Source organism: Diceros bicornis, chromosome 10 (genome assembly GCF_020826845.1).
Source record: "Diceros bicornis minor isolate mBicDic1 chromosome 10, mDicBic1.mat.cur, whole genome shotgun sequence".
Taxonomy (NCBI): domain Eukaryota; kingdom Metazoa; phylum Chordata; class Mammalia; order Perissodactyla; family Rhinocerotidae; genus Diceros; species Diceros bicornis.
In genome coordinates this window covers 70,366,303-70,378,696 of record NC_080749.1, presented here as the reverse complement: position 1 = coordinate 70,378,696, position 12,394 = coordinate 70,366,303, and the positions used below count along the sequence as shown (strand labels likewise).

Here is a 12,394-nt window from a genome sequence, read left to right as displayed (position 1 = left end):
CCACCGCCCAGAGGTATCCTCTGTTAACAGCATGGTATGTAATTCTAGAGGTTTTTTCCTATACGTACACATGTGTTTTATGGTTTTTTATTAAAATATTTAATTATACCTAGTGTTTAGCAATTTGCTTTTTTTTTCACTTAGCAGTATACCCTGAACATCTTCCCATGTCAATAAGAATAGTTTTATCTCATTTTATCTATTTCATAGTATTCTTTAGCATGGGAATGCCATCATTTATTAAGTCTGTTATTGATGTGCATTTAGATTGTTTCCAATTTTCCCCTACTATATGTAATGTTGTGATAAACATCCTTTAACTAAATCTTTATCTAAATTAACCATTTATTTTTAAGGAAAAATATCTAAAAGTGGAAGTTCTAGGTCAAAGCATAACAAACAATTTTTTCAAAAGGTTTTTCTTCTATTTTCTGGTATTGAAATCAAGGCCGTCTTGATATCTAAATAGCCAGGTGTACTCTTATTGATTTGCAAATGAAATAAAAACCCAAAACACTCAAATCAGAACATATCTAAATGTTGTTAAAAATTAGGTAGTAATTTTTATAAGATATACAAATATACAGCTAGTAAATTGTTGGGTCTAAGAATTTTAACTGCAATCTACTAACTTGATTTCCTTTTCTCAATAAATCATTAAGAACAGTGGTTCTCAACAGGGCTAGGTGGGTGTTATGGTTATCTATTGCTGTGTAACAAATCACCCCAAAACTTAGTGGCTTAAAACAACAGTTTGTTATTATCACTCATGGTTCTGTGGGCCACCTGGGCTCAGGTGTGCAGTTCTCTCAGGGGGTCTCTCCTGCAGCTGCAGTCAGATGTTGGCTGGGGTTGAATCGTCTGATGGTTCAGCTGGGCTGAGCGTCAAGGATGGCTCCCTCACAGGGCTGGCGATTGGTACAAGTTGTTGGCTATGAGCTCAGCTGAATGTGCCAACCTGAGAGGCCACACATCACTATGCTCAGAGATGCAGTGTCATGAGAGGGCGTGTCCCAAGAGTCCCAGAGAGAAGCTGCAAGACTTCTCCTGACCTAACCTTGGAAGTCCCCAAATATTTCTTCTTCTGCATTCTTTTGTTTCAGCAAATCACTTCCCAGCAGCAAGGGGAGAAGAATTAGGCTCCACCTGTTGGTGGGAGAGCAGCAAGTCACATTGCAGAAGAGTCTGTGGGAGGGAAGCCATTATTGTGGCCATCTTTGGAAGATGCAGTCTGCCCCAGTGGGGAGTTGGCAGGAACCCTCTGAAATTGTGACTAATTTTTCACATATTTACATCTTTCTCTGAAGAGAATCCTGAATATTCATAAGATCCTCAAAGGAATCTATGACAAAGAAAAAGGAGTAGAAACAATCATTGATCTAGGTAGATTATGGTCTATTACATAAGTTTACTTTATACCCTAATATTCCTTTTAAGGATATTTAATCTCTGCTACTAACTTGTAATTGTTCAGCATCTAATTATGGTTCACTAAGAAACTTATCCAATTAAAATTTTTAAAAAGAAGTCAGAATAATTCTGACAGTATGAGTATAAGTTAAATGAAACTGGGTAGATACACACACATACTCATGTACATGTATATAAATATGTTCTGAATTTTAAACAAGGGGCCTGATTAAATGGGGTTTGTATTTTGGACGACTGTTCCCATTAGAGCTACCTATATCTGATACTTCGAGAGAGAGCTCTAATCGACTATTCATATTCTACACACAATTAGGGGGAAATTTCTTTTTAGACCCCTGCAGCACAGTCCTGCACTGCGTGCAATGATTGCCATCACAGACAGAGCACAAGATTTGATTACTTTTATCTCAGCAAATGTAACTATAACTGTTATTATTGGTCACAAAATTATCTGGTTTTTATTACAGCACTTGACTCTGTGCCCCCCCAGAATCCATGACTGCCTCAGACCAGCTCCATTCTGAGTAAGAACTATTTCTGTCTGTTTATGCCCTTCTACTTGTTAGTAGTTTCGTGAACTTATCCCCTCTGGATTTCAATGGAGGTGGGAAGGGGAGGGCAGAGAACTGAGTAAGGGGTGCAGGAATCACCAGCCAGCTCCTTTCTTCACAAGAAGTTAGCAGAAGCACTACGTCAGTCAACAAGCCAACCACAGTCCTTTGGGAAAATACGTATGCAAATTCAAGATATAGAGTGAACTAACAGGGGAATTTTGTTGGGGCCGTTTTGAGGTTGCGATGTCTCTCAAGTCTCTTTTTGTCTGGCATGTTCGTCTCCCCCATTACCTGTTTCTTAGACAGTAACTTCTTAAAGAGACTGCATCAGTTGTCCCAAGACAATCTGGATTTTGCTGATTTTCTCAACCTGTTTCCATCTTCTATGTCTCTGTAACCCAGAAGTTAGATACAAAGGCTTGATTAGACTCAGCTAACTTTTTTGGCACAGACACTTCACAGGTGGTCCTATGTACTTCATATTACATCACACCAGGATGTACAAAATCTCTGTTTGCCCTGCTTTTAACGATGCTGATTGAGCAGTAGATCCAGGTGGTGACTACCTGATTCCTAGTTGTAAAGTTTCAGTGTGACCTTTTGGCTCCCTTGGAATATACAGTTTCCTCATTAATATTTTGCTTCTTTTTTTTTTTTATAATTTTATTTATTTATTTATTTTTCCCCCCAAAGCCCCAGTAGATGTTGTATGTCATAGCTGCACATCCTTCTAGTTGCTGTATGTGGGACGCGGCCTCAGCATGGCCAGAGAAGCAGTAATATTTTGCTTCTTAATTATAGCATCAATCGATATTTATTGCCTGAATCAATTATTTCATTAGATGTTCCAAAAATGGTGATTTTTCTAATTCTATCATTCCTTCTACATTTACTAGGTACAATATTTCTGTAAGGAAAGTTTTCCTTCATCAACTAGAGCTATTTTGTAACTTGCAAATACAGTTTTTGCGGGAAAGACAGATCAAGACTAATTCTTTCCCTTTAATTGCTAATTTTCAGAATATGGAGTTGATAGACTTCCTCCAGTAGCGACACATGAGTTGTGTTAGTTGCTTTGCCTTTCTCTTTTGAGTATCATTATAAATTCAGGGATATTTATTTAATTAGTGTGTTTCAATCAATTGCTGTCATTTTTCTCTTTGATGGTAAAATTAGCCACCTTTGGCCCGTGGACAGCTTCCTTGTTTTCCTGCATAACAAGGTGATCTAGTCTCAGGGTGTCGTTTGCCGCTGCACAGCCGGAACCAGTGATCTCTCCAAGAATCGCCGGTTCCGTTTAGCAGGGAAGTGTTCCGAGACTATAGCTTGGGTGCTAACATTCTCATTGTTACTGGGTTGTCATTGCTACTGGGTCTTTTCAGTGGACAGAGCTAGGGTATTTTAACATTTTGAATTTTTAAAACATTTATAATTTTTAAGGGGCCAGCCCCGTGGCTTAGCGGTTAAGTGCGGGAGCTCTGCTACTGGCGGCCCTGGTTCGGATTCCAGGCGCGCACCTACGCACCACTTGTCCGGCCATGCTGAGGCCGCGTCCCACATACAGCAACTAGAAGGATGTGTAACTATGACATACAAATATCCACTGGGGCTTTGGGGAGTAAAATGGAAAAAAAAAAAAGGAGGAGGATTGGCAATAGATGTTAGCTCAGGGCCAGTCTTCCTCAGCAAAAAAAAAGAGGAGGATTAGCATGGATGTTAGCTCAGGGCTGATCTTCCTTGCAAAAAAAAAAAAATTTAAGCATTTAAAAACATGAATTTATATTCATATCTCAAATTCAAATATATTTGAATATTTGATATATCAAATTAAAATTTCCAAATAGTTCAAATTCAAATTTAATCAAAAGTAATCTAAATTTATTTTTAATTTCACACTTGTATCTCCTTTCTCCTACAGTGAAAATTATGGTTCTTAACATTACCACTAACATAACAGTAACATAATTACTTATTTATAAGTATAGCGTATGTAATAATTTCAAAATAATATAGTTTAATAGAATATATCAATATTACTACTAACAAGACCACTGAAGGTGAAGATTTCTTTGTAGTTTTGTTAGACTATATTCCACTAATGATGTGTAATAAAACACCCAATGGACCTAAGTATAGGTAAAAGCTTTTCTCTTGAGGAAGAGGAAAGATCTGGCTAGGACAATGGTCAGAATGGCTTCAGTTACCTTCCCCTGAGCCCTAAGAAGAGAGGAGGGAACGGCCCAAGGTGAGTGGAGGGTGGAGATGCTTTAGCCTGTTGATACAACCTAGCTGGAGATGCTCTGAGTCCCGCCCTCCAGGGCTCTTGGGTAATGGTGGCAGCGGAGGAGATATGCCCTGAGCAGCACTGAACAAGACAGATGAAACAGGAGACGTGTGTTGATCTGTGCAGCGACTGCAGCGATGAGATCGCCAGACACTTCACCACAGCGGTGGAAATGTTCTGTAGCAGTTGGATACTTTACAAGAATAAATTGTATAAATGAAAAGTATATCCTCCCCTCTCAGCCCCTAGATCATCTAAAACATTGCATTGGACAGCATGTGACACCAGCCTGATATTTCTGGGTGCGTCACAGGGCTTTTTGCTCTTATTTATGTTGTTGTTATCATGTTGGCATTTTAAGTGCCTTATCGCCATACATGTGAGAAAAGATCCCATTTCTTTGGGCTGTTTTTCAACCAGTGATTCAGAAGCACTGATAGGCTTGCTCTTTTAATTTCGAGCTGTACTCACATTTCTGCTGGGAGGCGACAACAAGGAGAAAACAGGTGAGGTTGGCAGCCCTCGGGGAGGCAGCAGGTGGGCGGAGAGTGATCAGGGAAAAGGAGGAAGGGCTTTGGTTCTTTAGGTAAACCAAATCTGTTTTCTCCCCTTTTGAGACACCACAAACTAACAGTCTCACTTTCTTCCCTTCTCTCCTTTTCCTCTTCTGTTTTGTCCAGACCCCTCTTTTCCAGCACAAGGAGGTGAAGTGACTTGCTCCATCCGAGTCTCTCTCTCTCCTCCACTTAATTGGGAGGAGGAGGGGCCCAGGACTCCTGCTCCTGTCGCCTCACACCGTCTGCTGCCTGTTGTCATCTTGGAAACCCGCTTCGTTCAATCCATCAACAGGAATTTCTGGGAGCAGTCTGGCCACTTTGTTTGTTACTCTTCTAGCTCTTTCCTTAACACTTTATATTTGCAAAATATTTGCTTAAAGCAATAGTGTCGATCATTAAGGTTCTTAAGTAGTCCACAGTGAGTTTGCTAGCAATACCAGGCCCTCTTCCCTGTATTTAAATTCTGATCTAATAAGATCAGATCGAATAGTAGGGCCCTAGTGTTACTGATGAAGGAAGTCAGAGGTTTGTCCTTCAAGGAAAAAACGGCTTACACGAATGGGGAGTGAAGGAAATAAAGGATAGCCCTCAATCTTGCCTGCACCCTCCCTCCGTTGGGGAAGCCTCAGTGCAACGTAGGGAATTTGCCTGTGTCTCCTACAACAGAATACTACTCAGCAATATAAGGAACTAACTCCTGATACATGGAACAGGGGTGAATCTCAAAAGCACTCTCTTGAGTGAAAGAAGTCAGAGAGCAGAGCGCATCCGATAGAAACCGGATCTGTGGTTATTTTCGGGAGGGAGGGGCATTGGTTGGGAAGGGATTTGAGGGTACTTTCTTGGTGATGAAAATGTCTATGTCTTGATTGACAAGGGTGTGCATTACAGGAGTAGATGCCTTTGTCAAAATCTATCTAATTGTACCTTTATGATCTGTGCTTTTCATTGTAGACAAATCATATCTTAAATGTTTTAACTTGAGTATACCTATTTTGGGTAACAATAAAATTATTTTTACCAATTTTTTAACCAATTTATATCCTTTAAAAGAATGCAAAAGACAAAAAAAAAACTGTCAAGGTAGGAAATGATCTAACACGGGACTGCAAACATGGTGTGCACTCAATAAAAATGTGTTGACCACTAACAGCCACGCAAGAGTAGTTCATTGCAAGAGTTTGTTTACAGATGCCTCCTTTCAGCCCAGCAACATAGTCAAATTCAGCACTGTATACAAGATTAAAATTTCCCAACCCTATAAAAATATTTTTAGCAGTCCTCCATCCCATCAATCTAGTTATTCAGCCTTTTCGTGGGAGTACAATAAATAAAATCAATATCTTTTATTACTTCACCACCAGAAACTGCTACTACACTCAAATTCAAAGGCATAAGCCTGTCTGCAAGGCTGATCCAAACTTCAGGGAGTATTTTGTGAGGAAAGTGGACTATTATAATTTTGTGTGAATAAGGAAAGCTGTCCTTAAATCCTAAGAAGGATTTTGTAGGTTGAAAAAGTAGATATAAGGGGTATCAATCCCCTATGTATGAGCTCTAACTGCATAAATATGGATGGAAAAGTCAGCTATTTTTTCAAAGAAATAAAATTTCCTGAAAATATATACTGCATAATTTTTATATTTATTTCTATAATAGAAAGTATGCACTGACGTGTCTCAGGCAAATTGGACAAATTCCTCAGTAGTACTTCTCTTTCTTAATTATGCTGTGTTTCTAGTGGTGACTGGCCTCATAACGTGTGTTGAGTCTCTTCCTTTACATTTTCACTCACTTTGAGAAGTATGACCAAAAAAACCCAACTAATCAAACAAGCAAAACCGCAAATCAAACTAAAACTTCAGGTTAAGAGATACTTTCCTCTTAAATTCTGCATCCACAATGCTCAAGATAAGAGTTTGAAAACATCCTTTATCAATAGGAACTCCCCACATATTCTCAATTGCTTTGTCTCTACAGAATTCACATATAGAGAAGAAATAAAGAATAAAACATTATAGGACAGCTATTACTGGAGAAATATGATTTTCTTTTTCAATTTCTAGAGGATAAAATTTTTAAAGAGAAAAAGTAGAAATGATGAAAAAAGGTAAGGACAATTCAAAAACCGGGGAAAGTTTTTTTTTTTTTTTTAAAGATTTTATTTATTTTACTTTTTCCCCCCAAAGCCCCAGTAGATAGTTGTATGTCATAGCTGCACATCCTTCTAGTTGCTGTATGTGGGATTCAGCCTCAGGATGGATGGAGAAGTGGTGCCTCGATGCGCACCCGGGATCCGAACCCAGGCCGCCAGCATCGCAGCGCGCGCACTTAGCCACCAAGCCACAGGGCCGGCCCAAAAAAAACCGGGGAAAGTTTTAAATCCCTCAACCACATAAAAAAATTTTTTTCATTTTGTAATAAAAGAATTAGAGCTTTAACAATTCAAACTCTATTTATTCCAGTGATCTCAAAGTGTGGTCCCCAGTCTGGCAGCACCAGCAGTACCTGGGAGTTTGTTCAAAACGCACGTTCTTGGGCCCTATCCAGGCCTGTGGGGGTGAGGCTCAGCCATCTGTGTTTTAACAAGTCCTCCAGGTGATTCTGACGAAGAATAAAATCTAAGAACCACTGATTTATTCCAAAAACATTTATTGAGTGCTTCGTGTGTGCCAGGCTCTGAGACAGGCACTGAAAAAAATAAAATATTAACAAATATAAAAATAAAAAATTAACATGATCCATAGTTTAATCACAAAGAAAAAGAAGATTAGCTGGTAGAATCATTTTTTAAAGACAGGAAAATAGGAGACTCCCCTGGCCACAGCTGGATCAGATGAGACTGCCAAGGACACTGAGGAATGCTATGGAGGGCAAGGGGCAAGGGTCCTCAGACAGAATCACCCAGAAGGATTTTTCAAAACCACAGGCCTTAGGCCTCCCCAGACCTCTGGAATCACAATTCTGGAGTGGAGCTCGGGAAAGCTGTACTTTTAAAAGCTCCCCCCAGTAATTTCGATGTTTCCCTGGAGTTAATAATGATGCTGCTGTAGGGCTGTCTCAGGTTCCGTGCTGGTCACCACCTCCTGCTCCACGGCTCCTCCGGGTGTGGTCCTGGGTGAACTCCACTGAGCCCTCTCCAGTAACACTGCTGGTGAAGGGAGAATGTGAGCTGGCATGTACAATGCAGGTTCCCAGGCTGAACCACAGACCCACTGAATCAGAATCTTTGGGGACAGGGCTCAGCAATATATTTTTGGTAACCCCCGAGTGATGTTTAAGCACACTGCAATTTGAAATGTACTGCCTTTTGGATCAACTCAAGCAGCTACTTTTCAACTTTCCACTACAGTCTAGTCTCCAAGGGTCTCCCGTAGAAAATGTTCCCTGTCTTCTTTTGTGTCTTGATATGTGTGGTGGCTAAGTAACGGCCCCCCAAAGATGTCACATCCTCATCCCCAAAATCTTTGAATCTTACCTGGCATAAACGATTTTACAGATATGATTACGTTAAGGATCTTGAGATGGGTGATTATCCTGGATTATCTGGGTGAGCTCAGTATATTTACAGAGATCCTTATAAGAGGGAGGCTCATGGATCGGAAAAGAGAAGATGTGACAATGGAAAGAGAGGATCAGAGTCGGAGCTTTGAAAGGTGCTACACTACCGGCTTTGAAGATGGAAGAAGGGGCCACAAGCCAAGGCATGCAGGTGGTCTCTAGAAGCTGAAAAAGGCAAGGAAACAGATTCTTCTCCGGAGGCTCCTGAAGGAATGTGGCCACTGCCCGGGAGGCCAAAATAACAGTGAAGAAAGGGAGCCAGTAAATGTTAGGGAGAAGGAACAGTAACACTGACTGGGAGATGCCCGACCCTCTGGCTGTCCCTGGGCCAGAGGGTCCCCTCTCCAGCAAATGCTTCTCCTGTATCTGGCCTAAAGGAATAAGAATATGATGCTACCACATACTGCCCAGTCAAAAGATACGACATTTCTATTAGGTATTTAAGCTAGGGGAAAATGGTAACCTGTTGAAAAGGTTATTACAGTTCTAAATACTGTCGGTTTAAAAATTTATAATAGTTTCGTATTAAATTGCAAGATAAGCCCTTAATTTTCTCTTTTACAGAAAGACTCAAAGAAATGATAGTTTCTTACGTTAAATAAAAGTTCAGTGCTTTATTTCTCAAATAGCCCCAGAATTTTCTACTTTTCAGGCAGTTAACGTCCTGTGCTTCATATCCAAGTATTTCTCTCTTCCTCAAATACAAACACGCTATTTTTATTGTCATGAATATTTATTGGTTCCAAACTATGTCTAATCACTCATTTGTCAGTCACCTCTCAATACAGGTTTTATTGCTTTAAATTCATAGTTTTCTGTCGACACCTACATGACCTGGAACTTCGAATACCTGCCAATATACTATTTTTGCTCCTTTTTGAAATAAACTGCAAGGCACTTCTTCTTTCTAACACATAGCTTATCCCCTGTTGCTTAATGTCAGAGGAGCTCTGACAAAGATTGCCTTTTAAGGGGATGATTTTTTTCCATCATCTGCCCCCAATCACAGCTCTAATCTATTCAGAAAACTCTGATACATCATCTGATATATTTACTCATTTTTTATCCTAGATTTGATTGATATATGTACAGAAAGATACTTTACTTTGGATTTTAGCAAGCATCTATCAACAAATATCTTAAATCCCTTGAGCAAATGTGTTTGTAACATACTGTAAGAAAGAGCTAGTCAAGTCACATTTATTTCTACTGGGCTATTTGATGGAAAAATTCCTTAAATATTTGCTTTCTTATATAAAAGAAATTTACAAATTCTTTCCACTTTTACTTCCCAGTAGGAATCCAGCCTCTAAACATTTTTTTCCGTTTTCTTTAGGTAATTATGAGGGATAAGAGTGACCTTCACTCCAAACCACATCTGACTGTTTTAGCTCATTTCGTTAAAAGATCCTGTGATCCTATATGTTGTATCACAGAGTTGAATCTCCTCCAGAACACAGACCAGATTTTACTTATGGTACTACCTATTAGTTAAAATCAGCCCATAGGAAAAATTAAATGAAGGTGAATTATAAGATTTACTTCATCAATGTCAAAGAAATTAAAATAAGACAATGTATGTCAAATGGGTGATTTAACATCAAATGAGTTACACACATGCACATAAATTTAATTATTTTCAAACTGGAGGGGAGGATCCCTGAATTTAGTCAAATTAATGTACACATACAAACATATCAAACAAAGCCATGAAATTTTAATCTGATTTTTATTTTACTTTAACATAAGCTTATTTCCAAAGTGTGTATGTCTTTGTTGCTATTTTTCTGAAAAATATATGGTGGCTGAAAAGAATGCACATATTTCAGGAAAAGTAAAAGTTTATAACCTCTAGCCTTACACCCCCATGTTTTGTAAACGTAAATGGGTCCATACCATAACCACCATCCTTTAACTGCATTTCTGTTGTTGGATAGTTTTCCACATAAACGCATTAAGATTTCCATGGCAAAACCACACTAGAGGCCGGCCCCATGGCTTAGCGGTTACGTGCGCGAGCTCCGCTGCTGGCGGCCCCGGTTGGGGTCCCGGGTGCGCACCGACACGTCGATTCTCCGGTCATGCTGAGGCCGCGTCCCACATACAGCAACTAGAAGGATGTGCAACTATGACATACAACTATCTACTGGGGATTTGGGGGAAAAAAAGGAGGAGGATTGGCAATAGATGTTAGCTCACAGCCGGTCTTCCTCAGCAAAAAGAGGAGGGTTAGCATGGATGTTAGCTCAGGGCTGATCTTCCTCACACACACACAAAAAATAAATAAATAAATAAAAATTTAAAAAAGGGCTACTAAAAAAAAACCACACTAGAGTGGCTATTTCAATGTTTGGATATATCCTGATATATTCAACCAATACCCTATTGACAGACATTTAAGTTATTTCAATTATTCAATATTGTAAACAACTTTGCAAGAAACAACCTTGTAGCATGTATCCAATTATTTCCTTAGAATAAATTCCTAGGAGTGGGATTGCTAGGTAAGAGAATACAAACATTTGAAGTTTTGATATGTATTAGTAAATGTCTCCAAAAAGGTTACAACAAATTTCACTCTTACCGTGCATTGTTTTCCTCCATGTTCATCAGCAGGTTATCTAAATAAACCAAAAAAAAAAGGTTTACTGAGGGGCTGGCCCGGTGACGCAAGTAGTTAAGCGTGTGCACTCCACTGCTGGTTCCGATCCTGGGCACGCACCGTCGCACGGCTTGTCAAGCCATGCTGTGGCGGCGTCCCATGTAAAGTAGAGGAAGATGGGCATGGATGTTAGCCCAGGGCCAGTCTTCCTCAGCAAAACAAACAAACAAACAAACAAACAAACAAAAAAGAGGAAGATTGGCCGATGTTAGCTCAGGGCCGATCTTCCTCACAAAAAAAAAAAAGGTTTACTGAAATAAATTTACAACCATAAAATTTGCTTAAGTATACAATTCAATTATTTTTTAGTAAATTAACAGAGGTGTGCAACTCTCACCACGATTCAGCTTCAGAATATTTCCAGCACCCCAAAAGGCCTTTCACGCCCATTTGTAATCGTTCCTCACTCCCACCCCAGTGCCAGGCAACCACTAATCTACTTTCTGCCTCCATAAATGTGCCTTTTTCCCACACATCACATAAATGGAATCATGCAATATATGGTCTTTTGTTCTGGCTTCTTTCACTTTGCATAGTGTTTCTGAAGTTCATCCATCTTGTCGCATGTGTCAGTACTTCATTCCTTTTTTATTGCCAAACAGCATTTTTGATAATTGTAAAAAAAAAAAATCCTTCCATTCAAAAAAGAGAAGATTCTGGACACGGGAGTCATTGGTCTATAGCACTCATGCTGGGCAAGAAGTCTGAAGACTCCTACGTCTGGGGGGAGAAATGCTTTGGCTAAACCTTGATTCTGCTTTATGTGAGAAGCCTCTCTGTCCATTTTTCTCCACGGTTGTTGGTTTTGCCCTCTGGGAGGTCTGTCCTGGTCCTTCTTCTTGGTCATGTTTGCAGTGGGAGTGGAGACTTTCTCCAGGAGGACCGCACAGCTTTTTCAGCCCATTTCTTGCTCATGCAGGTTTGGGGGTCCAAGGATGATTTTAAGGCTCAAGCAGTCAAAGGCTTTTTCAGTCCAGGCTTATGATTTCTTTGTCAATATGTTTTTACTTAGTAGGCTTCTAATCCATTTACTTCCATACAGTTCCACATGCCAGGAACCCCACCCAAAATTCTTTCCTAAACATAATTATTGATCTTGATTTCTTTCCTTGCTTCCTCACCCTCATGCTGCCTCTCTCACATGCACAGAACCTAATGCCAGCATCCTTGAGTTCATACAGGAGTACGAGAGTCTTGGGAACCAAGTCTATTCCCTTAATCTGGTGTTTGTCACAGGGCCATCACTTAAAGACATTTTCAATCTTTTCTCCTATTGTTTGAGGTCTAGAAACAGCTAGCTTTTCCAACTCTTTGATGCCCCAAATCTCTTTTCTCTCTGTATTTG

The 12,394-nt window shown here is 39.8% G+C and overlaps 1 long non-coding RNA gene across 1 annotated transcript in view; it reads left to right on the top strand.

Moving 5' to 3' along the window:
• Positions 1–5,806, top strand: part of LOC131410922 (uncharacterized) — a 73,598-nt gene extending 67,792 nt beyond the window's left edge. Inside the window, exons 3-4 of the long non-coding RNA XR_009221435.1 lie at positions 1,899–1,955; positions 4,950–5,806. This is a non-coding gene — a long non-coding RNA (uncharacterized LOC131410922). The remainder of the gene's footprint in view (positions 1–1,898; positions 1,956–4,949) is intronic.
• The last annotated feature ends 6,588 nt before the right edge of the window (positions 5,807–12,394 follow it).